Genomic DNA, 26319 nt, shown 5'->3' on the forward strand with positions numbered 1-26319 from the left:
AGTAGGTTTTCAGTACAGTATAACGGTATCTACTAAAGTAGGTTTTCAGTACAGTATAACGGTATCTACTAAAGTAGGTTTCCGGTACAGTATAAGGGTATCTACTAAAGTAGGTTTTCAGTACAGTATAACGGTATCTACTAAAGTAGGTTTTCAGTACAGTATAACGGTATCTACTAAAGTAGGTTTTCAGTACAGTATAACGGTATCTACTAAAGTAGGTTTTCAGTACAGTATAACGGTATCTACTAAAGTAGGTTTTCAGTACAGTATAACGGTATCTACTAAAGTAGGTTTCCGGTACAGTATAAGGGTATCTACTAAAGTAGGTTTCCGGTACAGTATAAGGGTATCTACTAAAGTAGGTTTTCAGTACAGTATAAGGGTATCTACTAAAGTAGGTTTTCAGTACAGTATAACGGTATCTACTAAAGTAGGTTTTCAGTACAGTATAACGGTATCTACTAAAGTAGGTTTCCGGTACTGTGTAAGGGTATCTACTAAAGTAGGTTTCCGGTACTGTGTAAGGGTATCTACTAAAGTAGGTTTCCGGTACAGTATAAGGGTATCTACTAAAGTAGGTTTCCGGTACAGTATAAGGGTATCTACTAAAGTAGGTTTTCAGTACAGTATAACGGTATCTACTAAAGTAGGTTTTCAGTACAGTATAACGGAACCTACTAAAGTAGGTTTTCAGTACAGTATAACGGTATCTACTAAAGTAGGTTTCCGGTACAGTATAAGGGTATCTACTAAAGTAGGTTTTCAGTACAGTATAACGGTATCTACTAAAGTAGGTTTTCAGTTCAGTATAACGGTATCTACTAAAGTAGGTTTTCAGTACAGTATAACGGTATCTACTAAAGTAGGTTTTCAGTACAGTATAACGGTATCTACTAAAGTAGGTTTCCGGTACAGTATAAGGGTATCTACTAAAGTAGGTTTTCAGTACAGTATAAGGGTATCTACTAAAGTAGGTTTCCGGTACAGTATAAGGGTATCTACTAAAGTAGGTTTTCAGTACAGTATAACGGTATCTACTAAAGTAGGTTTTCAGTACAGTATAACGGTATCTACTAAAGTAGGTTTTCAGTACAGTATAACGGTATCTACTAAAGTAGGTTTTCAGTACAGTATAACGGTATCTACTAAAGTAGGTTTCCGGTACAGTATAAGGGTATCTACTAAAGTAGGTTTTCAGTACAGTATAACGGTATCTACTAAAGTAGGTTTTCAGTACAGTATAACGGTATCTACTAAAGTAGGTTTTCAGTACAGTATAACGGTATCTACTAAAGTAGGTTTTCAGTACAGTATAACGGTATCTACTAAAGTAGGTTTTCAGTACAGTATAAGGGTATCTACTAAAGTAGGTTTTCAGTACAGTATAACGGTATCTACTAAAGTAGGTTTTCAGTACAGTATAAGGGTATCTACTAAAGTAGATTTCTAGTACAGTATAAGGGTGTCCATGACAATATGTATATGATACATTATAAGGGTATCTAACACAATGCAAGGGTTTTCTCGTCGAAAGGAATCTTGGACAGTACAAAGGTACGCTTAGGTACAATACCAATATATGCCATGCAGAGTCATTTTGTACAGTACAAGGATGTCAACTATAGTAGGCAACTGGCACTGAAACGATGTCCGCTAACACTATACGTTGTGTATAGGTATTAAGGGTATCCACCATAGCATTGGGTCTCCATGGCATAATTAGAAATCAGGGTGTCTAGTAATTTGTATGGTTCAACCATGGGTTTTATCTCATCCTGAATTTAGCCCCGAATGATTATTTAACAAAAACATATTACAGATATTGATATTTAATGTACTTAATGTACTGTGTCTCTGTTGATACCATAAGCATTTCACCAGTAGGATATTCCACCTGTATGAGTGTCATTCCACCTATATCGGTGTTGTCACACCTGTACAAGTGTGATTCTACCAGTAAAGGTTTGAATCCACCTCTATAAGTGTTATCCTACCTGTATGACCTGTCATTCCACCTGTATGGTTGTTGTCACACCTGAATGACTTGTCATTCCACCTGTATGAGTGTCATTCCACATGTACGAGTGTCATTCCACCTGTATATGTGTTGTCCCACTCGTATGACTTATCAATCCACTTGCTTAGGTGTTGTCACACCTGCACCACGTTAGTGTATTATATTAAATTAGAAATATGTGATATTGCATCAGTGTATTGTGTAATATATGAGGCCTTATTTGGAATAAACTGTGTCAGATTGTTGTCATTCAACGTTATAATGACTTCATTCCAATTCTTTTCAGGGTTAATCAGAATATTCACAATCCGAACTATGCGATTCCACCTTAAGTGAGTGTCAATGCGTTTCGAGACACAATAGCGTGAATATCAAATAACTAGGAACTGTTTTTATAATGAAATATCTTTATGTTTCGGCATTTCCTGTCATTCACCTGTCACTCAAAGATAAACAAGAGTCATCAGAAGACGACATATCCCCCCAGTCCCCACATATTTGAAAGGACAAATCATCTGATAGTTACTTGATGTTTTCTTAGATTAAGTTTGAATCATTTCCATGGAAGTCATGAAAAATATAAATGCCATATATCTGTAAACAGCAAAAGGCACCACTTCAAGATCTGCCTCATGTATCTGCCAAGATCTGTTGAAAGATATGAAACGCTTTTCGAGTTGTGCTCCAGAAACAAAGCCCATCCCTCCATTTTGAGACAAAGTCCGAAACATTTCCACTGAAACCGAGAAAACAATATAACACAAAAAACTGTAAATACCAAAAGGCACCACTTTAGATTCTGACTGACGTATGTAACAAGTTTGTAGAAAAATACTGAACGGTTTTCGAGTTATGCTCCGGAAACAAAGCCCATCCCTCCATTGTGAGACTAAGTCCGAAACATTTTCATATAAACCGAGAAAATAATATGCCACAAATACCTGTACATACCAAAAGGCACCACTTTTGGGTCTGCAACACATATCTACCAAGTTTTGCAGAAACATTTTGGACGGTTTTTGAGTTCTACTTCCGGAAATGAAGCCAATCCTTCCATTTTGAAACTAAGTCCGAAACATTTCCATGGAAACCAAGAAAATAACAAATCACAAATACCTGTACATACCAAAAGGCACCACTTTGGGGTCTACCACATATATCTACCAAGTTTTGCAGAAAAATATTGAACAGATTCTGAGGTCTGCTCCGGAAACAAAGTTCACTGCACCATTAGACTAACACCAAAATGTTCCATGGAAAAACAAAACAAAAAAAAAAATGCCAAAACTCTGTAAATAGCAAAAGGCACAACTATAGATTGAGATTACTACATCTATCAAGTTTGGTATAAAAATATTGAACGGTTTCTGAGTGATGCTCTGGAAACAAAATGATTACGGATGGACAGACGAGGCATTACATGCCCGTGGGATAAAAATAAGATGTACTGAGGAGCATAATCAACAACAATCCGTATATAGTGTCCCTGCTCCTACACACGTACCCACTGCGTTGAAGAATGTATATCCACTAATACCCACGTCGGTCACTTACATTGAAGAGCTTCTCTCCGAATACACATGTAGGTACCCACTATTTTGTAGAGTTTATCTCCTAATGCACTCATAGGTACCCGCTGCCTTGTAGAGTTTTATTGCGCGATACATATGGAGGTATCCATTGCTTCGAACGGTTTTATCTCCTAACACACGCATTTACCCATTGTTTTGGTAGTTTTATCTCCAAACACATTGGCATATGAGATACTAAAATCACAGCATATCACAGCAGTACAGTAAAATAAGAGAAAACAATCACACAGAAGTTTTAACCACATTGGCCCATGCATGCACACAATCATGCACTCTCTCACACACACACTCTCTCACACATACATTCTCTTAGCTACACACGCTCACCTGCACGCTTTCGCATCCATGCACACTCTCACACATAGGCTCTCTCACCTACACACGCTTTCACCAATGCACTCTCTCTCACACTCTCTTGCTGTCACACTCTCACCTACACCCTCTCTCACCCATACGCTCTCCCATGCATACATTCTCTCACCCAAACACTCTCTCACCCATACATGCAATCAAGCATTTACACATATTATCAATCAGGTAATCACGCACTCAAATATACAATCATAGGCATCCGCTATCGGTTTACTCCCATAAGAACATCATCACGGTGGTTTATTACCTATCACATTATCATTAATAAATTACCCATAGGTGCACCTACCCCGTCGGCGAAATTGGCACAGGCAGAAGCCGACTTTAAATATCTAAAATCGTCGTCGGGTACGTCGGTCACTTCTTCTGTAATGGAATTACAGTGTTGTTTACACCGGAATATTACTTTTCCTCTTATCAGTTTACTGATGGAGCAATAATCAGAAACATTACTGTATAATATTATATGAATAACATAATTGACAGAAACTATGTATTTGTGGCATATATTTAATCATTTCAAATAAAGTTGAGCATTATGACAACCCCTTTGGGAAATTTGACCAAAAACGGGGATTTTGACCCACTTTGGAGGGGCATTTTGTAACTCAGGTGATTTGACGGCCACCCAGTTTATTTACATACGATACACTAAAAATGTACAGACTCTTCACACCAGGGATAATCTACAACATATATAGTCTCCCTGTTCACACTAACTGTTACCTTGTGGAGTTGTATTTCTTAACACATGATAGAAGTACCCGCTGCTTTGTTGAGTTTCATCTCTTAATACACACTGACACACTGCTTTGTAAAGGGTGATTTTGTAACACATATATATCGAGGTAGCCACTGCTCTCTCCAAACACATTACTGATCACCTGCTACCCTGCACAGCTTTGTCTTTCTAAAGACAAATACAACATTAAATATTTACGAGAAAAAAATATTATTTGCTACAAAGACATATTCCCATAAATGTATGCGATTGTACAAACACATTGAAAATAAAACTGGTACATTTTGGCCATCTTGACCTGTTCCCTCGTATTATGTATAAACTGTAACGACTGCTTTAGAAAGAATGAAAATATATTACAAATAGATCTACAAATAACATTTGTTGCATAACGTTTTTTTAAGATACAAATTTTGAATCCGCACTGGGTGTTGCGCAAAAAAGTTCTCTATTGTAAATATGTCATTATGGAATTATTTCACCAGTTATAAATATATCCTAAGGTTAACATAAACTTAAATTACTTTTTGTGTGAATGACAGCATTATATAAACGATAAAAGGACCGTTGTGCATATACTGTAAACAGCCAAATTTTCGCGACCGTTTAATTAACATGTCACTTACTGATCCTCTTACTAAATGTTTTCACAAGAGATTAGCTTTTTGCCAACCCCTCAGAACAATGTCTTTCTGTCTGGAGAGCTTGTCCAGACATTTCACTATCCACCGTGCATGTACAGGCTTCATAACACTGATTCACAAGTCTATTGTTTCATTGGTGTTTGTCTTGCAACTGACGGTCACCTTCTCTGCATACCACTGTGTAGGCCTACATCTCAGGTATTTATACTCTATTGCATTTGTCAATATATTTGTCAACTAGCACCTCGCGAAAATAAGAAGGCGCGAAAAGATTTAGTGACCGTCACTCATGAAAATTCAAACACGCGGAAATAAGACAGTTTACAGTAAATGATTTATATACACGACATTGTATTGTCGGATATATATAAGATCATAATATATACACGACGTTGTGTATATAGCCACAGCGCCCCACTCCGACATTTTGCATCTGTTACACACACTGCCAGGGGTTGACACATGCTCTGCTCAGCCAATCACGTTACATGTAGTATAGGCTGCTAGGCTTTCTCCCTTGCATGTTCGTACCGATTGTGGGTATCGTTACAAGATGATCACAAATCAATAAAAATGGAGAAATTCATCACTGTAACTAAACATTCTGATAACGTTAAACAGAAGAAAACTCAAGAAGAAAAGGATAAGGACTATGAATAAAAAATGTAAGTGTTTTCCGTGGTTAGCAGCAGACAACAATGACTCATGTTACTGCAAGACGTGTCCGCTCTACCCACAGTTGGCTGATAAAACATCAAGTCTGTTTCTTGGAAAAGTTGTTGATCGCAGGTAAACCTTAACTTCACATGAAACATCAGCAAAACATATGGCATGCTATATGAAGTTTACGCCCAAAAAAAGTAGTTTGGGGCTTAGATAAAGCATTCGCTAATGTTGGTTCCTGTGAGGTGGAACATTATGAAAAAACAGCGTTTGCAGTTGCAAACCACAGCAGATCATTTGCTGATTACCACTTTCTTTGTCAGGTTCAGAAAAAAAAATTGGTGTAGATCTTGGTAATGACCACCAAGGCAGAGATGCTTGTGTTGATTTCATTAAGGCAATCTCTGATGTCATAAGATATGAAGTGAAAAACACTGTTTCACAATGTAGATTTGTGTCAGTAATGGCTGATTCAAGTACAGATTCATCAGTGGCAGACCAAGACGTTATTCTCCCTAGAAATGTTCACCCCCAAAACATGTGAACCTCCATTGCAAGCATTAAGATTCACTAGCCTGGCGCCTTAGCCAGCTCGCACACCATTCCCCCGATGGGTGGCATGGAAAATCAGAGCACTGAAAGCTGTTTGCTGTGATCTGAATGTCACCTTAACACACATGGAGCAAATTATGTGTATATAAAACAAGAATCATCTGAAGATGACATATCAACCCGGCCCCCTCATGTTTGAAAGGACAAATCATCTGACAGTTATTCATTGATTTTTTAGACCACGTTTGAATTGTTTCCATGGAATTCATGAAACCTATAAATGTCATATATCTGTAACCAAGAAAGCCACAATTTCAAGATCTGTCTCATATATCTTCCAAGATCTGTTGAGAGATATGAAATAGTTTTCGAGTTGTTCTCTGGGAACGAAGCTCATCCCCCCATTTTGAGACTAAGTCCGAAATGTTTCCATGGAAACCAAGAAAATAATACATCACAAAAACCTTTAAAAACCAAAAGGTACCACTTTGGGGTCTGCCACTCATATCTAGAAAGTTTTACTGACAGATATTAAGTTTTTGAGTTCTACTCAGGAAACGAAACACACCTCTCTCTTTTCAGACTAGGTCAAACCGTTTCCATGGAAACCGAGAAAATAATAACTCACAAAAACCTGGAAATAGCAAAAGGCACCACTATAGGTTCTGCTTGATATATCTACCACGCTTTGTAGAAAATCACTAAATGGTTTTTGAGTTCTGCTCTGGAAACCAAACAAACCTCTCACTGTTCAGACTAGGTCCGAAACATTTCCGTGGAAACCGAAAAAAAATAAGAAATCACAAAAACCTGTACATAGCAAAATGCACTTCAACATCTGACTGATATATCTACCAAGTTTTGTACAAAAATATTGAATGGTTTTTGAGTTCTGCTACGGAAACGATGCCCCTACCTCCATTTTTAGACTATGTCCGAAACATTTCCATGGAAACCGAGAAAACAATAAGTCACAAAAACCCCTGTTTATAGCATAAGGCACCACTTCTGCTTATGACTGATGTATCTACCAAGTTTTGCAGAAAAATATTGAACAGCTTTTGAGTTCTGCTCCGGAAATGAAGCCCACCCCACCATAAGACTAACACCAACATGTTCCATGGAAAACAAAAAAAATATCAATGCCAAAAATCTGTAAATAGCAAAAGGCACAACCATAGGGTGAGATTACTATATCTAACAAGTTTGGTCTAAAAATATTTAACGGTTTCGGAGTTATGCTCCAGAAACAAAATGATTAAGGACGGATGGACGGATGGACGGACGGACAGACGAGGCGTCGACTATATACCCCCACATTACATGCCGGGGGGATAACAAATACCACATGAGTCATGTGGTCACCCTTGCTCACTTTATCCATTGACATTGCTGAACCCAAACATGTAGATGTCAATCACTGCATTGTGTGGTGCAAATTCCATTATTTATTCACTGCTGTCTTAAACCTGGAATCCTGTTGAATGCAAAGTTTTCACTATGTGATGAAGTCTGGACCAAACCAAATACTGATGAAAGCATGCAAATGTAGCCAAAATTTGACGTGAGTGAGTAAATTTAGATTTACACTGCTTTTAGCAACATTCCAGCAATACCAGAGCAAGGGGATACCAGAAATTGTACCCATGTGGGACGTTGTCTTATGTCTTGAGCCTTTGACTTTGGTGAAACAAGCAGACCCTTTAACCACTAGGCTAATCCACAGACCTTAATTCTATGTGAATCCAAACAGCATTGGAACACAATCGTCACTGACTGCACAGCTCAATAAAGACAGCATTCCAGTCAGAAAATCCTCAGCCACCTAGCCCATGATGACAATCTGACAACAGTCTCAAACATCCACACTGAAAAACTTTATTATTTTATACATAACACTATTGAAACACTTGAACACTTGAAATCAGCACCCTGGATCCATCTTGGTCTTGATATATTCTATTGGAATAAATCTTGAATAGATGCCGGAATCTTCGGTCTGTCAAACATCATCCAGAGAATATATCATCACTCATACAAGATGAAATACTCAGACAGTATAAAAAGTAATTTTACAACTTCCACAATTATCATCTCTTAGAATTACAAAAAACTAACCTGACATCTTATCTCTAAATTTAACCTTGACCTTACATCATGTGATTCACTGACATGGTGACTGTAAGCTGTAATGAAATAATGATTTCCTAATTGATTTTATTTTGTTGAATTTCAAAGTTAATCCAGTGAATGACATCAAGAGCAATGATCTTGGCCATGTAATCATCAAAAAACCTGACTATCTGGTACAACTAAGTAGAGCTAGCTGCATCTGGTCATGGGGGATGGGATGGGATGGGGTGGGGTGGGGTGGGGTGGATCTGGTCATGGGTGTGGATCTGATCATGGGGGATAGGGTGGGGTGGATCTGGATCTGGTCATGGGGCTGGTGGATCTGGATCTGGTCATGGAGGGGTAGTGAATCTGGATCTGGTCATGGGGGGGTAGTGGATCTGGATCTGGTCATGGGGGATGGATCTGGTCATGGGGTTGATCTCTGGGTGGATTTCAATATCAGAGTATCCCTGGCCATCTGGGTGAATCTTGTCATGTTGGTGGGTATGGTCATGAGGTAAGGGGATAACCTCAATCGAAACTGAAAACATCTAAACTCTTTGTGCAATATTCATGTAACGTATATCTGGTTTCACCATTTGACTGACCCAAACTACACAATTCACATGTAAAACACCATGCTAACTGAGCAGCTGGAGCTATTCAGGGGAAATACCCACAAACTGCTCTAGACTCAGTAAATACTGCAAGAGACATATCCATAATCTGAAGTTACAAGAGCCATCCACAAGACACAATGTATTCACGATATATCCACACTTGTATATATCTGACCACTATGGGTGAAATAATAACTGCCAAGCGAGTGGTTATCAAAGCAAATCACAAGCTTAATGTTGTTATTTCGCATATACCACACGGTCAACTACATACTGAATTAAACTTAATGATCATTAACTGCAATGAATAGATGTTAAAAATGAAATTACATTTTACACAGGTGTTACAATTCTATTTTTCTGGGGGAGAGGGTGTAAGGGGCGGGGGTTGAGGTGGAAATGGTACTGTATTTATTTATTGAAAATAACTGAAATACAAACATTGAGGTGGAGGCACAGGGTTGTGAAACCCGATATGACAAGGGAAAGTTTTTCTCCAGGTGGGATACTGGGAAAAAATAAGGCGAAGCCGAGCCTTGTTCCCGGTATCGCACCGAGTGTTAGTCAGATGAATTATTGTATATTGTTATAACAATAATTATATATTCTATGATTTATTACACTCAATAAGTGAGTGTGGTTTACACCTTTTTTAGCAATAATTCAAGCAATACCACAGCTGATATATGAAAAAAGAAAATTTACACAACATACTTTTTGTTATCTATCTGAATAGTACATGGACCATTGACATGGACCATGGACTAATACACAACTATTGCAGGTGTGCGGATGTATAAAAGAGTTAATGAGAACAAATGAAGATGGTCAGCAGTATCCTCAGTAAGAAGTCAAAACTAGAGTAAGTACTATGTAGAGCTGATCCCAAGACTTCAGCTCCAGAAAAAGCATCTTCTGAGGAGACACCTGGTATGTTTTCTTTGTCCCAGCTGAATCAAAATTTCAAGGAAAACCTTTGAACATTCCCGTTGATAATCACATTTAAAATTATTGGTCCGGAGCCAACCGACCTCTCATTCAATTGCTCATGACTTTCTGCTACCCCCTAAGTCTTTAATTTATTTTAGACTTGAGTAAAATATGTGTGATATTGACAACTCTAAATAACTATTTTATATTTCAGGTGATTCAAATGAACCTGAAAAAATGGGAAAAGGGGAAGGTCTCGAGGGTTCCAATTTATTAACTGCAATGTGCAGATACTGCAGAAAATAAACTTGCTTGAATGGTTTTGAACTTATTTATGTATTAAAGATGTTTCAGACAAAACCACGGACGTACAGGCATAGGGTTATCATAACCGATCTGCCGAGGGAAAAGTTTCTCTCAACCGGGATTTGTTGGGATAAGCACCTTAGGGGGGTTATATGGTAACCAACCTCTTGAGTGGGTTAGTTATCTGATAACCAACCCCTGGAGAGGTCGTTCACAAAAATTAATAACTCCAGTATTTACCTGATAATCAACACACATCTTTCAACCTTGCAAGTATCTGGGCTCTATGTAGACTACTAGATGACTACCAAAAGTACAGTTAGCCCTAAGACACCCTGTAACCCAAATCTACCACAGCTTGCAAGTGCCTGGCCTCTATACACAGTGTATGTGACTACTTGATGACATCCAGAGAAAGCCATGCATCTGAGGCTACACAAACCACCCTGAAAGCACCCCGTATTAAAATTCTACCTAAAATAGCATGTATGTTGCCTCTGTACAGAGTCTATGTGACTGCATGTGACTTCTGGAGAATACCTTCAAGCTGAAGCTTCACTAACCACCCTGAACACACCCTGTAATCTAAATATATCTACTGTCAGACCGCGTTAATCCAGACACTTCTGTTTTTCATCAAAAATGCTCGGATAGTGAAACGTACGGACTACTGAAACGAACTTTTATGAACACAGCTACAGTAGGGTTACTTCCCTTTGACATGGCAATACAAAAACATACGAACGTATACAAGTATCAAAAGACTTTATTACAGTTTGTAGAAATAGTAACTTGAATATTCATATAATTGCAAAAAGATTTGCCTGCCACTAAAAGGTGACTTTTATCAATAGATCGCTGGACTTTTACATTTTGTCTCAAACTAAGGGTAATTATCTACATTCATGAAACTGGTAGCAAATGTGACTATGTTGAAAATGTTATGTCTCAATAAATTGTGAGTGAGTTGATATTTAACATCACATTGGCAATATCTCAGCCATATCGTGATGAAAATAAATCAGCTAATGCGTCTCAACAAGGTGTAATAGTAACATGTATTGATGAATGTGAATCCGGAAAAACAAAAGTTACTGAAAATGGTGAATTCTGGAGGGGGGATCTGGGGGAGCGGAAGAAGGTGACATGGAGAGACACCAGAACTTAATTAGGTTTTTATGCTTTGTCTGCACCGGAACATGTGAGCTATATGAGTGGCAAGCGGTTTGCATACATCGCTTGATGCAACCTTGAGGAGAGCAAACCTTCTAACTCCACCAGTAAGGGGAGGGTCCCACACCGCAGTTCACTCAGTTGATATCTATCCATGATAGTACTTATATATGGCTCAGTACTGAATTAATGCTCAAATAGACGATATGTACAAAGTTTATTGCCATTTAGATGGCCTCTATTGTTCCATAATTGAGTAAGACATTCTTGATGGTCCAACATCACCTAACAAGTATCTTACACCAAACTTGTAAAATTTCAAACAAGTGGTTATTTAACGGAGAGAGACGTCCATCCCACACTGCTAAGTTTGGGGTTTTACTCCCAACCGATATAAGTAAGCGACAGGCGCGGTTCTGTATTGCATTGATGCAACTAAATTCCTGCGTACCCGATATGGCACTGCCATAAGAAAGAATTGGTTGAACTAGATTATCATACAGTGTTTTATAAACAATAAAAGCAAATCCTCTCACAACTATACATTTACAAATGATAACTCCTAGGGCTCAGCTGGCCGACTTAACCAGCTCAGATGCAGTAAACTGTAAGGCATGGCAATAATCTAAAGGTTTAAAGGCACATTTGCAGGTCTAAAATGAACAACCTTTCTCTTACTGGTGTTAATCGAAAAACGCCACCCTTAAGACAATACATTTAACATGAAGCTACACAAACCACTCTGAACACACCATGGAATCTAACTCTACCCAAGCTAGCACGCATCTGGCCTCTATACTCAGTCAACGTAATGACTTACAGAGAATACCTTTAACCTAAAGCTACACAAACCACTCTGAACACACCATGGAATCTAACTCTACCCAAGCTAGCACGCATCTGGCCTCTATACTCAGTCAACGTAATGACTTACAGAGAATACCTTTAACCTAAAGCTACACAAACCACTCTGAACACACCATGGAATCTAACTCTACCCAAGCTAGCACGCATCTGGCCTCTAAACTCAGTCAACGTAATGACTTACAGAGAATACCTTTAACCTAAAGCTACACAAACCACTCTGAACACACCATGGAATCTAACTCTACCCAAGCTAGCACGCATCTGGCCTCTATACTCAGTCAACGTAATGACTTACAGAGAATACCTTTAACCTAAAGCTACACAAACCACTCTGAACACACCATGGAATCTAACTCTACCCAAGCTAGCACGCATCTGGCCTCTAAACTCAGTCAACGTAATGACTTACAGAGAATACCTTTAACCTAAAGCTACACAAACCACTCTGAACACACCATGGAATCTAACTCTACCCAAGCTAGCACGCATCTGGCCTCTATACTCAGTCAACGTAATGACTTACAGAGAATACCTTTAACCTAAAGCTACACAAACCACTCTGAACACACCATGGAATCTAACTCTACCCAAGCTAGCACGCATCTGGCCTCTATACTCAGTCAACGTAATGACTTACAGAGAATACCTTTAACCTAAAGCTACACAAACCACAATCAACACATCCTGGAATCTAAATCTACCCAAGCTAGCATGTTTCTGGCCTCTACATTCAGTCTACTTATTGACTTTCAGAGAATACCTTTAACCTGAAGCTACACAAACCATCCTGAACACATCCTGTGGTCTACATCTACCCAAGCTAGCATGTATCTGGCCTCTACACTCAAGTCTACTTAATGACTTTCAGAGAATACCTTTAACCTGAAGCAACAAAAACCACCCTCAACACACCCTGTAGTCTACATCTACCCAAGCAGCATGTTTCTGGCCTCTACACTCAGTCTACTTATTGACTTTCAGAGAATACCTTTAACCTGAAGCTACAAAAACCACCCTCAACACACCCTGTAGTCTAAATCTACCCAAGCTAGCATGTATGTGGAATCTACACTCAGTCTACTTAATGACTTTCACAAAATACCTTTAACGTGAAGCTACACAAACCACCCTGAACACACCCTAGAATCCAAAATCTACCCAAGCGTACATATATCTGGCCTTTATACTTGATGACTTCCAGAAACCACCTTAAAGACAACCTGTAATAAAACTCTACCCAAGCTAGCATCCATTTCTTGCCTCTGTTATCCAAAACTACTCAAACTACAATCTATCTCACCTGTATACAGTCTGGGTGACCACAACTTTCAGGGAATACCTTTAACCGGAGGCTGTGCAACCCATCCACCCTGAAGATACTCTGTAATCTGGTGATGGTACGCCATTTCTTCACTCACTCAGTTATTTCCAAAACAGGCTTTAAACTGAAGATGTACAAACCACCCTGAAGACACCCTGTAACATACCTATGTTAGTATTCATCTGCTGGCTGTACACAGTATATTTGACCACCACTTGACCACTTAAAGATGATCATCTATTCTATAGGTACATAAACCACCCTCAACACACCCTGTACTCTACCAATGTTAGTATCCATTTGCTGTCTATACACAGTCTACTTAACCACCACTTGATCGCTTAAAGAAGAGCTCATATACTGAAGGTACACAAACTCTCCTGAAGACACCCTGTAATCTACCCGTGTTAGTATCCATCTGGTGGCTGTACAGTTTAACGAAACACCACTTGATCACTTAAAGAAGAGCATCTGTACTAAAGATGCACAAACAACCCTCAAGACATCCTGTGATCTACCCATGTTAATATCCATGAGGATCACCTCATGGGTGTCTGTCATCTGGGGGAGGGTATGTCACCTGGTTTATACATGGGCAGCATTAGAAATAGATTCAAACTGTCACTAGCCAGGCAGGCAGGCAGGCTAGTGACCCAAGGATGTCACGGGCCCATCAGACACGTTACTAGCCCGAATAATTCATGATAACTTTTAGACAACAAAACAGCGGATACAAGAAAAGGTAGAGTATTCATGTCACAAATTAATCATTTCAAACTGTCAACTCTGTGCCTCTGCCATTGGTGGGATATACTCTATGAATATCCATACATTTTCAAAGAAGAGGACAATATCAACATCACACTCAATGGCAAAATACTCTTCATGAATATGTATACAAGCCATGATTAAGTCAGCTGTTCTGGCACGTATTTTGGATAAGTGGACGGAGAGTAGTGAAGGTTTTTAAGTTCTACTCCATAAAGGAGCAATACCACAAACTTCAGTTGAAGCCAGGATTGTTGCCATAGAAACACAAACATTATTTTAATCAGAATTCAAAAACTGCCAAAAGGCACTAGTTCACCGTGCATATGTTCATATGTGTAAGTTTGACATTTGGTAAAGAAACAATGAATGAACCAATTTGAGTCAAAGGCAAATCTGTTGCCATGGGAACGCTTTAAATATTCAATTCAGAATGCTCAATCTACCAAAATGCAACAGTACACCACCTGACCTATCTATGTGCCAAGTTTGGTATGGAAATATTGGAAGATCAAGCTAGCTAGTCTTGAAACGTTCAAAGCCCAACAAACTTCTTATGCCAATTCATAACACACTGGCTACGATCAAAGTTCAGAATTCTTGGGCCTATGAACATTTTGAGAATAAGGGCCCTGCTCGGCAATAGTCAAACATGCACAGACTGAGTCCATTTTAATATCGCAAAACACAATGCCAGTGATAAATATCTTCATATTAAATTATCTTAAAAATCACATGTAACGCAAAACACAACTTTGCAGATTCTGACACCTTTTGTTTGGATATACACTAACAATTTATCAATAATTAAAATTCAACCTTAAAAGTAATATCCCCCAACTTCACCACAGCACCGACATGAAAAGTGGTTTCAATAGCTGTGCTGCAGTGCACACGTAGTGCATGTGTAGGGATTAGGTTCACGCAGCTTGAACTGGAAAGGTGACTTATAAAAACACAGCAAGTGATGCATGCAGGGATATTTCTTGTGATTACAAGTGACCATTCATAATTTATGGCGATGGAGGGTGTTGGGGGTGGGGTCACACTATAGTATATGACAAGTATGACAAGCAGTGACATCACTTACCTTGTACTTTATTTATTATTTATCTATTTTTTTTGGGAGGGTGGGAGGGGGGGGGGGGTGCTGGAAGGGGGGAAGCATAGAAAAATATGTTAAGTGTAACAAGCAGTCTCTGTCACAGACAAAGCTCATTGTGTCTGTCTGTCTGTCTGTCTGCCTGCCTGCTATTGACAATATACAATACACAACTTCAATCCTTGACCACATGCAATTTCAACTGAACACCTATCAGGCTATACACCATAAACAGATACATTGACTTATGGCTTGTGTACCTGAGTCTCTGTCTCGTTATGTAATTACAGAGACAGGCAGGTGTGATACTTGTACACATGACATGTTATTACATCGGTGGGTTGCGAACGAACAGCATCTATTTTTCTCAGATGACTTGATCCAATGGAAACCGGTGCAAACTCAGATTCTCAGTTTTTCTATATATGCATTCTTTATGGATGACACCCTCTTCCACTTTATGTAATGCAACATTTTGGTATGGATTCTTATACCATTATCACTCTTGCTTAACAACTGTATATGAATCCATACCAAAACGTGCATTGCATACAATACAAGAATTTGTTATCCATAAAGAATCTTACCTTCTTATTACTCAACATATTTCTAACTTGTCAACCAAACAGGTCATCTCTATAAACACACAATAAACCCTCAGTGTATCTGCAAATGAACCAGCCACTGGAAAGTATTCACTACCCTTGAATGCACACCCACTCGCTCTGACTGGGTTCAGTCTCCCGGGGGCTTGGTTTCGAGGGAAGTAAATCCAAGTAAAAAGTATTGCACATTTGATTCCCAATTGTACGCTTATAATTTTGCTTATTTGTTTTTTTCACTGCCACCAAGGTATATACCAATGACGCTGTTTTTGCTTACAATTTAGATAGTATTTTGTAACAATACACATTTGACTTTTTGTTTATGTTTTTGCGGATGATGCCATCAGGATTCAGGATTCAGGAAACATGATCTGGGGGAGTGGGTGTCACCTGGGAGTATCTACATGGGTCACCTCATGGGGGGTCTGCCGTCTGGGGCAGGGTGTGTCACCTGGGAGTATCTACATGGGTCACCTCATGGGGGTCTGCTGTCTGGGGGAGGGTGTGTCACCTGGGGGTATCCACATGGGTCACCTCATGGGGGTCTGCTGTCTGGGGCAGGGTGTGTCATTTGAGGGTATCTACATGGGTCACCTCATGGGGGTCTGCCATGTGGGGCAGGGTGTGTCACTTGGGGGTATCCACATGGGTCACCTCATGGGGGTCTGCTGTCTGGGGCAGGGTGTGTCACCTGGGGGTATCCACATGGGTCACCTCATGGGGGTCTGCCGTCTGGGCAGGGTGTGTCACCTGGGGGTATCCACATGGGTCACCTCATGGGGGTCTGCCATTCAGCTGAGGGTGTGTCACCTGGGGGCATCCACATGGGTCACCTCATGGGGGTCTGCTGTCTGGGGCAGGGTGTGTCACCTGGGGGTATCCACATGGGTCACCTCATGGGGGTCTGCCGTCTGGGGGAGGGTGTGTCACCTGGGGGTATCTACATGGGTCACCTCATGGGGGTCTCCCGTTCAGCTGAGGGTGTGTCACCTGGGGGTATCCACATGGGTCACCTCATGGGGGTCTGCCATCTGGGGGAGGGTGTGTCACCTGGGGGTATCTACATGGGTCACCTCATATGGGTCTGCTGTCTGGGGCAGGGTGTGTCACCTGGGGGTATCCACATGGGTCACCTCATGGGGGTCTGCCGTTTGGGGTGGGGCAGGGTGTGTCACCTGGGGGTATCTACATGGGTCACCTCATGGGGGTCTGCCGTCTGGGGCAGGGTGTGTCACCTGGGGGTATCCACATGGGTCACCTCATGGGGGTCCGCCATCTGGGGCAGGGTGTGTCACCTGGGGGTATCTACATGGGTCACCTCATGGGGGTCTGCCGTCTTGGGCAGGGTGTGTCACCTGGGAGCATCTACATGGGTCACCTCATGGGGGTCTGCCGTCTGGGTAGGGTGTGTCACCTGGGGGTATCTACATGGGTCACCTCATGGGGGTCTGCTGTCTGGGGCAGGGTGTGTCACTTGGGGGTATCCACATGGGTCACCTCATGGGGGTCTGCCGTCTGGGGCAGGGTGTGTCACCTGGGGGTATCTACATGGGTCACCTCATGGGGGTCTGCTGTCTGGGGCAGGATGTGTCACCTGGGGGTATCTACATGGGTCACCTCATGGGGGTCTGCCATGTGGGGCAGGGTGTGTCACTTGGGGGTATCCACATGGGTCACCTCATGGGGGTCTGCTGTCTGGGGCAGGGTGTGTCACCTGGGGGTATCTACATGGGTCACTTCATGGGGGTCTGCCGTCTGGGGCAGGGTGTGTCACCTGGGAGTATCTACATGGGTCACCTCATGGGGGGTCTGCCGTCTGGGGCAGGGTGTGTCACCTGGGGGCATCTACATGGGTCACCTCATGGGGGTCTGCTGTTTGGGGGAGGGTGTGTCACTTGGGGGTATCTACATGGGTCACCTCATGGGGGTCTGCTGTCTGGGGCAGGGTGTGTCACCTGGGAGTATCTACATGGGTCACCTCATGGGGGTCTGCTGTCTGGGGGAGGGTGTGTCACCTGGGGGTATCTACATGGGTCACCTCATAGGGGTCTGCCGTCTGGGGCAGGGTGTGTCACCTGGGGGTATCCACATGGGTCACCTCATGGGGGTCTGCCGTCCAGCTGAGGGCGTGTCACCTATGCGTATGTGCATGGGTTACCTTCTTGGGATCTGTCATCTGGGGTTATCTACATGGGTCACCTTGTGGGGAATCTATCACCTGGGAAATGTGTCACCTGGGGTATCTACACGGATACCTTTCTGGGGATCAGTCATTGGGGAAAGGGTGTGTCATCTGGGATTACCTACACAGGCCACCTTATCGAGGTCTGTCAACTGGGAGGGTGGGTCACCTCAGTGCTGCTGTATCTACATGGGTCCCCTTATGGAGGTCTGTCAACTGGGAGGGTGTGTCACCTGGGGGTATCTACACGGGTCAGATTATGGAGGTCTGCTGTCTGGGAGGGTGTGTCACCTGGGTTATCTATCAATAATACCTTATGGGGTCTGTCACCTGGGGGAGGCTGTGTCATCAGGGGTTATCTACATGAGTCACCTTATTGGGGGCTGTCGTCTCGGGGAGGGTGTGTCATCTGGGTGTATCATACATGGGTCACCTCATAGGGATCTGTTTCCTGGTTGAGGGGATGTCACCTGGGGGTATCTACATGGGTCACCTTATGGGGGGCTGTCACCTGGGGATACCTACATGGGTCACCTCATAGGGGTGTGTCATCTTAGGGTATCTACTAAGGGTGGGCGGTATTATCGGTATATCGGTATATCGCAATACAGAAACAACACAATATGTACCGGTACATACGTGTGTAATTTTCCAATATATTGGACGTTTCTACTGTAACCATTTCAGTCTAAAAACACCTGCAAAAACTATGTGAAAAGTGTAAATAAACCAGGATGTCCTAAAATCAAAGTAGCGCAAATATGAACAGCCTCGTAACTAGTCAAAGTAACTTACATCCCTTTCCAAAATGGCGGATAAACAGTGGGTTGCTGTGCCGAATTGGCATAGTAAATCAAGTGTTTGGAAATATTTTGGTCTAAAATCTGTCGACGGAAAGGTTGATTCCAGCTATGCCGTTTGTTATGAATGCAAATCTATTGTGAAAACAAGTGGGGGTACGACAAATTTAACCACACATCTTCGCCGACATCACCCCATGGCCATAGCAACGAAAACGAGCAAGCTGCCTGTAGCCAGCGTTGGTGATTGAAGCGTTGAGGACTTCTCTTTAACTACATCTTCTACGAGTCAACAAAGTCTTCATGTGTTTACCAACAGGAATAAACAGTGTAAATCGAATTCGACCGAAGCACAACAAATAACACATCAAATGGCATTGCTTCTAGTCAAAGGACTGCACCCCTTTTCCTTCATTGACAGTAGCGAATTTCGCTCCCTTCTGTCTTTACTCCAACAAGGCGATTCTGTCCCATTGAGAAAACAGTTTGCTGAAGTGATTGTCCCAAAACTCTACCATGAAGTTAGAAGTGAAATAGCAAGTAAAATGCAGAAAGCAGTAAAGGTAAGGCTAATATCACTTATTTTGTAACTAGAATAATGAACTAGCAATGAATTAATAAATATTAGATAAATCAATTAATAATTTCAAATTTTCAGCTTTTTAGCTTTTGATGTTTTCAAATATATTCAGTTTTCAATATTAACACTCAAAAATAAAGTAAAATAGTAATGAAATATGGTCAATAATCACAAAAACATTATTTGAGTTAGGTTCAGAATTTTATCAGCAAATCTTCCAAAGAATTTATGTTTTTTGTTAAAAACAATACAATTCAAAAATATTGAAGAGCTGTGTTCCAAATTAAAGCTATTTTATTTGAAATGAAAATTACATTACAGATTCAAGCAGAAAGTTTATATGATGATGAAAAACTGAGAATACATATTTAATTTTTAAATTCTGTAGAGTTTCCATTTTTCCATTGAAATATTCTCTCATCGTAAGGCTTAAACCAACTTGTTTTTCTTTTATTTGTAGGTCTCATTGACTACTGATGGCTGGACCTCCCGCGCAGCTGATGACTATGTTACACTAACAGCATCCTTGGTCAACGATGATTGGAAACTGGAAACGTTTGTACTCCAAACAAGGTCACTAGGAGAGAGCCACACAGGTGATTTAATTTCTAAATAATTTTTATATGTATTATTTGAATTAATTTATTTCCTGTAAACTTAGTTACTGCTTAAATATTAATTGCTTTGTTATTTGAAAACCTCACAACATTTTTCAAATAATTCCAGTCACTGACAGTTAGTGTATTCTTTATTTAAACAAATCAAAGTAGTTTTTAATTTTAACCTTTAAATTTATTTTCAGTTAGTTTCAAGCGAAAGCCCTTGAATTTTAAATTCCACCTTCATTTGAAATATTTTGCCGTTAATGGCTGCAATATTGCCCAAGCGGCGTTAAACAATAACTCACTCACTCACTCATTTGAAATATTTCCTTTACTTGATAGAAAATGTTAGATGCACACTTTTTATTCTTTCTACTTCTTTACAGCTGACAACTTGGCTGACTTACTGAAGGAAGTTATGAGTGAATGGAAAGTTGGAGATACAAATACCCCCCTACAATTGTCACTGACAACGCCGCCAACATTGTAAAAGCTGTACAGCTTGTTGAGGCGCCACACATGCCTTGCTTCGCGCATACCCTTAACATCAGCATACAAAAGGCACTTAAGGTGAAGAGGACTTCCCATGTCCTGGCAAAAGTTCGAAAACTTGCAGCGTTTTTTCACAGAAGTGCAAAAGCTTCCTCACTTCTACAAAGCAAAGCTCATATGCTTGGATTGCCTTCGCACAAGCTGGTGATTGATGTTGTGACACGATGGAACTCCTCCTATGATATGCTGCAAAGATACCTGGAAATGCAGCTGGCTGTGATAACAACGTTGCGGTCCAAGGAGCTGGGGCCCCCAAAGGATCTGAACACAATCAGTGATGAGGATCTGACGTTGATGGAGGAGCTTGTGAATTTCCTTCAGCCAATCAAGGAAATAACGGTCTTGATGTGCTATGAGAGTTGCCCTATCATTTCAATCATTCAACCCATCCAGCATCGGCTGCTGCAGTCTGTCCTCATCCAAAAGGAAGATGACTCACCTCCTATCAGGGACATGAAAAAGATCATGATGGATGACTTGAGCAACAGGTATACTGTGCAGAAGGACATGCTGTCCCTTGCCTCAGCTATTGATCCAAGATTCAAGATCTTACCCTACTTCAATGCAGAAGAGAGGTTTGATGTGTACAGCAAGCTCACAACGCAGGTTGCAGCCATGTGGGATAGTGTTCCACAAGGTGTAAAGGTGAAGACTGAACCAGACGCTGAACCAGCTCTTCCTCAGCTTCAAAGTGAGACTGATACAAGTGACATGCCAGAGGATGATCACAAAGTCACAGTGAAAACAGAGTCCAGCCCTCCTGCAAAGAATGAAACCAAGGATTCTTTATTGGAGGATTTCTTGGGAGATGTCTTTTACATTAGGTCAGAGCCTGCAAAATCATCCCTTGAACTTGCACAGGCTGAAACAGAGCAATACAAGAGTGAGTTGCCTGTCCCTTTGAGGGAAAATCCCCGTAACTGGTGGAAGATACGAGATAAAAAATATCCTCTCTTGGCTAGATTTGCAAAGTGTGTTTTTTGTGTGCCAGCTACAAGTGTGCCCTCTGAAAGGGTTTTTTCAACTGCTGGTGATATTGTTACACAGCAAAGAGCAAGTCTTAAGCCAGAACATGTTGACATGTTGGTGTTTTTGAAGAAAAATCTGAAAATGACTGTTTGAAGTTTTATCAAGCACAAGCCCTTTTCATAAATATGTGCCAAAGTTCAGAGTTAGTTGAAACTGTTATTTATTTCTTTTCAAGGAAAATGCCTTTTTTGGTTCCCTTACATTAGAGGTGTTTTATGCTTGACAGCTGACATCAACTTATCCACAGTTATGGCAACCGGCAAGTTGTTTAAGTGTTTTGAGCGTGACCGTTGAAGTTACATAACAGACATCTCATTTACTGGTTGAAAGTTGAAACAGTTTTCTGTGTTGGAACCAAAGTTGTGATAGTGTGTTGAACTGTGCTTCTAACATCATAGACACATGTCTGATTTCCTTTTTCTTAAAGTGAATTTTTAAGTGATATTGATGTCATTCAGTGTCAGACTGTCAGTGACTGCATTTTGAGAAATGTAGCTGTTTCAAAAGTTATGGTATCTTTTGATTTAAATGAGACAATAATTACTTATGGAACTTCACTTTCCCCAACAGTTAGTTGGTTGAATATTGAATAAGTGTTTTTAGTAAAACTGTGCTATTAGTAAAACACTTTGACTTTTATTTAGCTTTCACAAATCTTTCATAACAACTAACTTTGAACAACCAAAATGTATTATTTGACATTAACGTTACATAACAAGCTCACAACCAATATCTTATAACAAAAATACAGAGTTTAGAGTTATACCAAATCTGGTAATAGTTTTAGTATTAAATAGTAGGTACAAGAATTTTGAATAAGATGGTGATGATACTTACCTGACTGTCCAATGTCCATGCTCATGGTGATGAAGATGAACCATGTCATCTCCAAAAACCTCATTTATTTTTTTATGCCAGGTGCTGTTCTTTTTACATTTGTTATTTCTTGTTAATAAACCATTAAATTGAAACTCTGTTTCATTATCATTTATTAATAGCTGATTTTTGCCAGGCTTTGCTTGCAAAATAGCCATGTTTCAAATTGACAATATATCGCAATCCGTATCGCAATACGCCTTTCTGTATCACAATATATCGCAATATGCAAATGAGGAGCAATACCCAGCCCTAGTATCTACACTGGTCACCTTATGGGGGTCTGCCATCTGGGGGAGGGTTAGTCACCTGGGGTTATCTACATGGGTCATATTATTAGGGTCTGCAGGCTGGGGGAGGGTGTGTCATTTGGGACAGTTTATAATCAGGGGAAGGGGGAGGCTGTCACCTGGGGAAGGGTGTTTTACCTGGGGGATCTACATGGGTCACCTCATGGGGGTTTGTCACCTAGGGGAGGGTGTATCACTGGAGGATCTGTCATCTGTGGCAGGGTGTGTCACCTGGGTTATCTGCATGGATCACCTTATGGGGTCTGTCACCTTGGGAAGGCTGTTCCACCTTGGGGATCAACATGGGTCACATTATGGGAGGTCAGTGTCACCTGGGATATCTACATGGACGCCTTTCTAGGTGTCTGTTATCAAGGGGAGGGTGTTTCATCTGGTGTTTTCTACATGGGTCACCTCATAGTTTGTCTGTCGACTTAGGGAATGATGTTTACATCAGGATCTACTATCTTTGGGTGTGATATCTCTTTTGTCTGCCAACTGGAGTTATCTACATGGGTCACCTTATGGGGGTCTGTCAACTGGGAGGGTGTGTCATCTGGAACAGAGTGTATTACCTTATAGGGGTCTGTCACATGGGAAAGAGTATGTCACCTGGGGTTATCTACTTGGGTCACCTTATGGGGGTCTGACACCTGGGGGCAAAATGTTTACCTGAGGGGACAATGTTTACCTGTGAGGTCTGTCATCTGCAGGGACTGTGTTCACCTGGAGGGTCTGTCATCTGTGTGAATGGTGATCACCTGGGGGTCTGTCGTCTCTCATCTGTTAGGTTTAGAAATTAATCCACATGTTAAAATATCTGTACTCAACGATACAAAATTAACATTTCATTACACATTTGACCAACAGTGTATTTTCCATATACTGTATCGTATGTAGGAAACATATAGTGTTCACATGTCATTGTTTACAGTATATGTCAAATTTGGGGGACAAAATTAGAAATTCTGAACAAAATACGCCAAAAGCGTATTTTCTGTATATTGTGTTCTGTGTTGTTGATAAAGACAATTCTTCTTCTTGTACGCTATTAACACAGAATTTAGTTGTTAGTTTTGAGTTACTGAGTGTAATATCATTGTAGAGTAATATATATAATCATGGCTAGAACAATATACAATAATTCAAGTGAAACATGTATTTTTTAGAACTTATGACATGTGAAATAACAATGATAAACCCCTGGAGCGGTTATTTGACCATCTCTCTGTGAGATACCGGACCAAGGCTCAACTTCGCTTTACCTTATTCATGGTATCGCACCTAGAGAAGAACACTTCCCTTGGCATATCAAGTTTGCCACTCATATGCCTCTATCTCAATGTTTTACTGGAAATATCTTCAATAAATACAGAACCATTCAACTTTTTTAAAAAAAATATTAGTACATCTGCACACTGTCCTTAATAGTGACTGACAACTAAAATACACATGTTTTTGACATTGTGGTATATGCAAAATCATAACCTATGCTTGTGATTCGCTTTAAAAACCACTTCAAGGTCCCCTGCAGGTGGTTATCACAGCAAACCATTGGCTTGGCAGTCATCATTTCACCCATAACCCAAGGACTCCAGTGTCCCCTTATTTTCAAACACTGCCTAACACTTTAACATTGTCAACAAACATAACAATACTGAATGCTGATGTTCAGACCTGTTCAGAGGCCAATATTCAGCCCCAAGTCAGCAACAAATTGCAGAAGAAATTCCCAATTTTCACAGCATTTACTAAAGAAAATTAAAAACAAATAACAAATTTACATCGCGTACACTTACGATGTATAAATGGATGAAAGACTTTTGATAGGTCAGATTTTGCTGTCATATTAAAAAGCAACCACTGCCTTTTTCGCGAGAGGAGTTGGGACCTGTTGACGCTTTGCCGCTCTGAACACTGGCAACAGTGGATGATGGCGCAGTCACGTGCCTCTTGTGCTATATCTCTCTACAACGTAATGAAAACATAAATAAATATATCTGAAAGGTATAAACAGTTAAAACACTACCTTATGTATCCACATGTTGCGAGGATATCTCATGACATATCGGATTTTGTTCATAAACTGCAAAAATCGACGCGATCATTTCCAGAACTCTCTTCCTTGCCGCCATTTTCTATTTCTAGAAAGTTCAAGGTCGTGCCAGACAGGAAGCGTACCACGGATAAAAAAAATCCATTAATATTCTGATTGGTCGAATCGAGGTGAGCGTCACTTATCGTATATTTTGGGTAGAACATACATGCTTCCTTTTCTTTCTTTTTTAAAAATAATGTTTATCAGCATTTACTTCCAGTGCCTGTCAGGGTTGCACGGCACAATTAACATGATATTGTAAAACATATGTGTTCATCATTTACATATATAATTTATGGAATGAGATTCATGCTGTAGATTCAATAATATGCTATGACATCGGCAATGTTTATGAAAATCACTTCCCCGGTATAGTCTGGCATGCGTAAAAACCCTGAACCAGTGCAGTCCATGCAGGTTAAAAATATGTGCTGTAGCAAGTCTAGATTAGGAAGTCTTAGGGCTCTTGTTATACTGAAGGAATAAACTCTTTATACACATACGAGATGATCCCTAAAGGTTCCGGGTAGAACAGGCCACGTAGATATATACCCACAGGAGAAACACCCTCACACAGATGACAGAGCCCCAGGTGACACACCCTCCCTTAGACGACATACCTCCGGATCCATAAGGTGACCCATGTAGTTATACTCAGGTGACACACCCTCCCCCAGATGGCACAGCCTACCCCAGACGGCAGATCCCCATAAGGTGACCCATCCTCCCCGACCTGTGAAGATCTAGGTTTGAATAGGCCTTCAGCAACCACACGCTTGCCATAAAAGGAGACTCTACTCTAACGGGACCGGGTGGCCAGGCTCGCTAACTTGGTTGACGCGTGTCATCGGTTGCCATTTGCGCAGATCGATGCCCATTCTGTTGATCACTGGACTGTTTGGTGCAGACTCGATTATT

At 40.7% G+C, this 26319-nt stretch overlaps 1 long non-coding RNA gene across 1 annotated transcript in view; it reads right to left on the minus strand.

Annotated features, from left to right (window-relative positions):
• The window catches only part of LOC137260447 (uncharacterized), a 49890-nt gene extending 24462 nt beyond the window's left edge, over positions 1-25428 (minus strand). Inside the window, exons 1-2 of the long non-coding RNA XR_010954753.1 lie at positions 25333-25428; positions 23995-24086 (exon numbers count right to left, since the gene is read on the minus strand). This is a non-coding gene — a long non-coding RNA (uncharacterized lncRNA). The remainder of the gene's footprint in view (positions 1-23994; positions 24087-25332) is intronic.
• Positions 25429-26319: the final 891 nt, after the last annotated feature.

Source organism: Haliotis asinina, chromosome 13 (assembly GCF_037392515.1).
Source record: "Haliotis asinina isolate JCU_RB_2024 chromosome 13, JCU_Hal_asi_v2, whole genome shotgun sequence".
Taxonomy (NCBI): Eukaryota; Metazoa; Mollusca; class Gastropoda; order Lepetellida; family Haliotidae; genus Haliotis; species Haliotis asinina.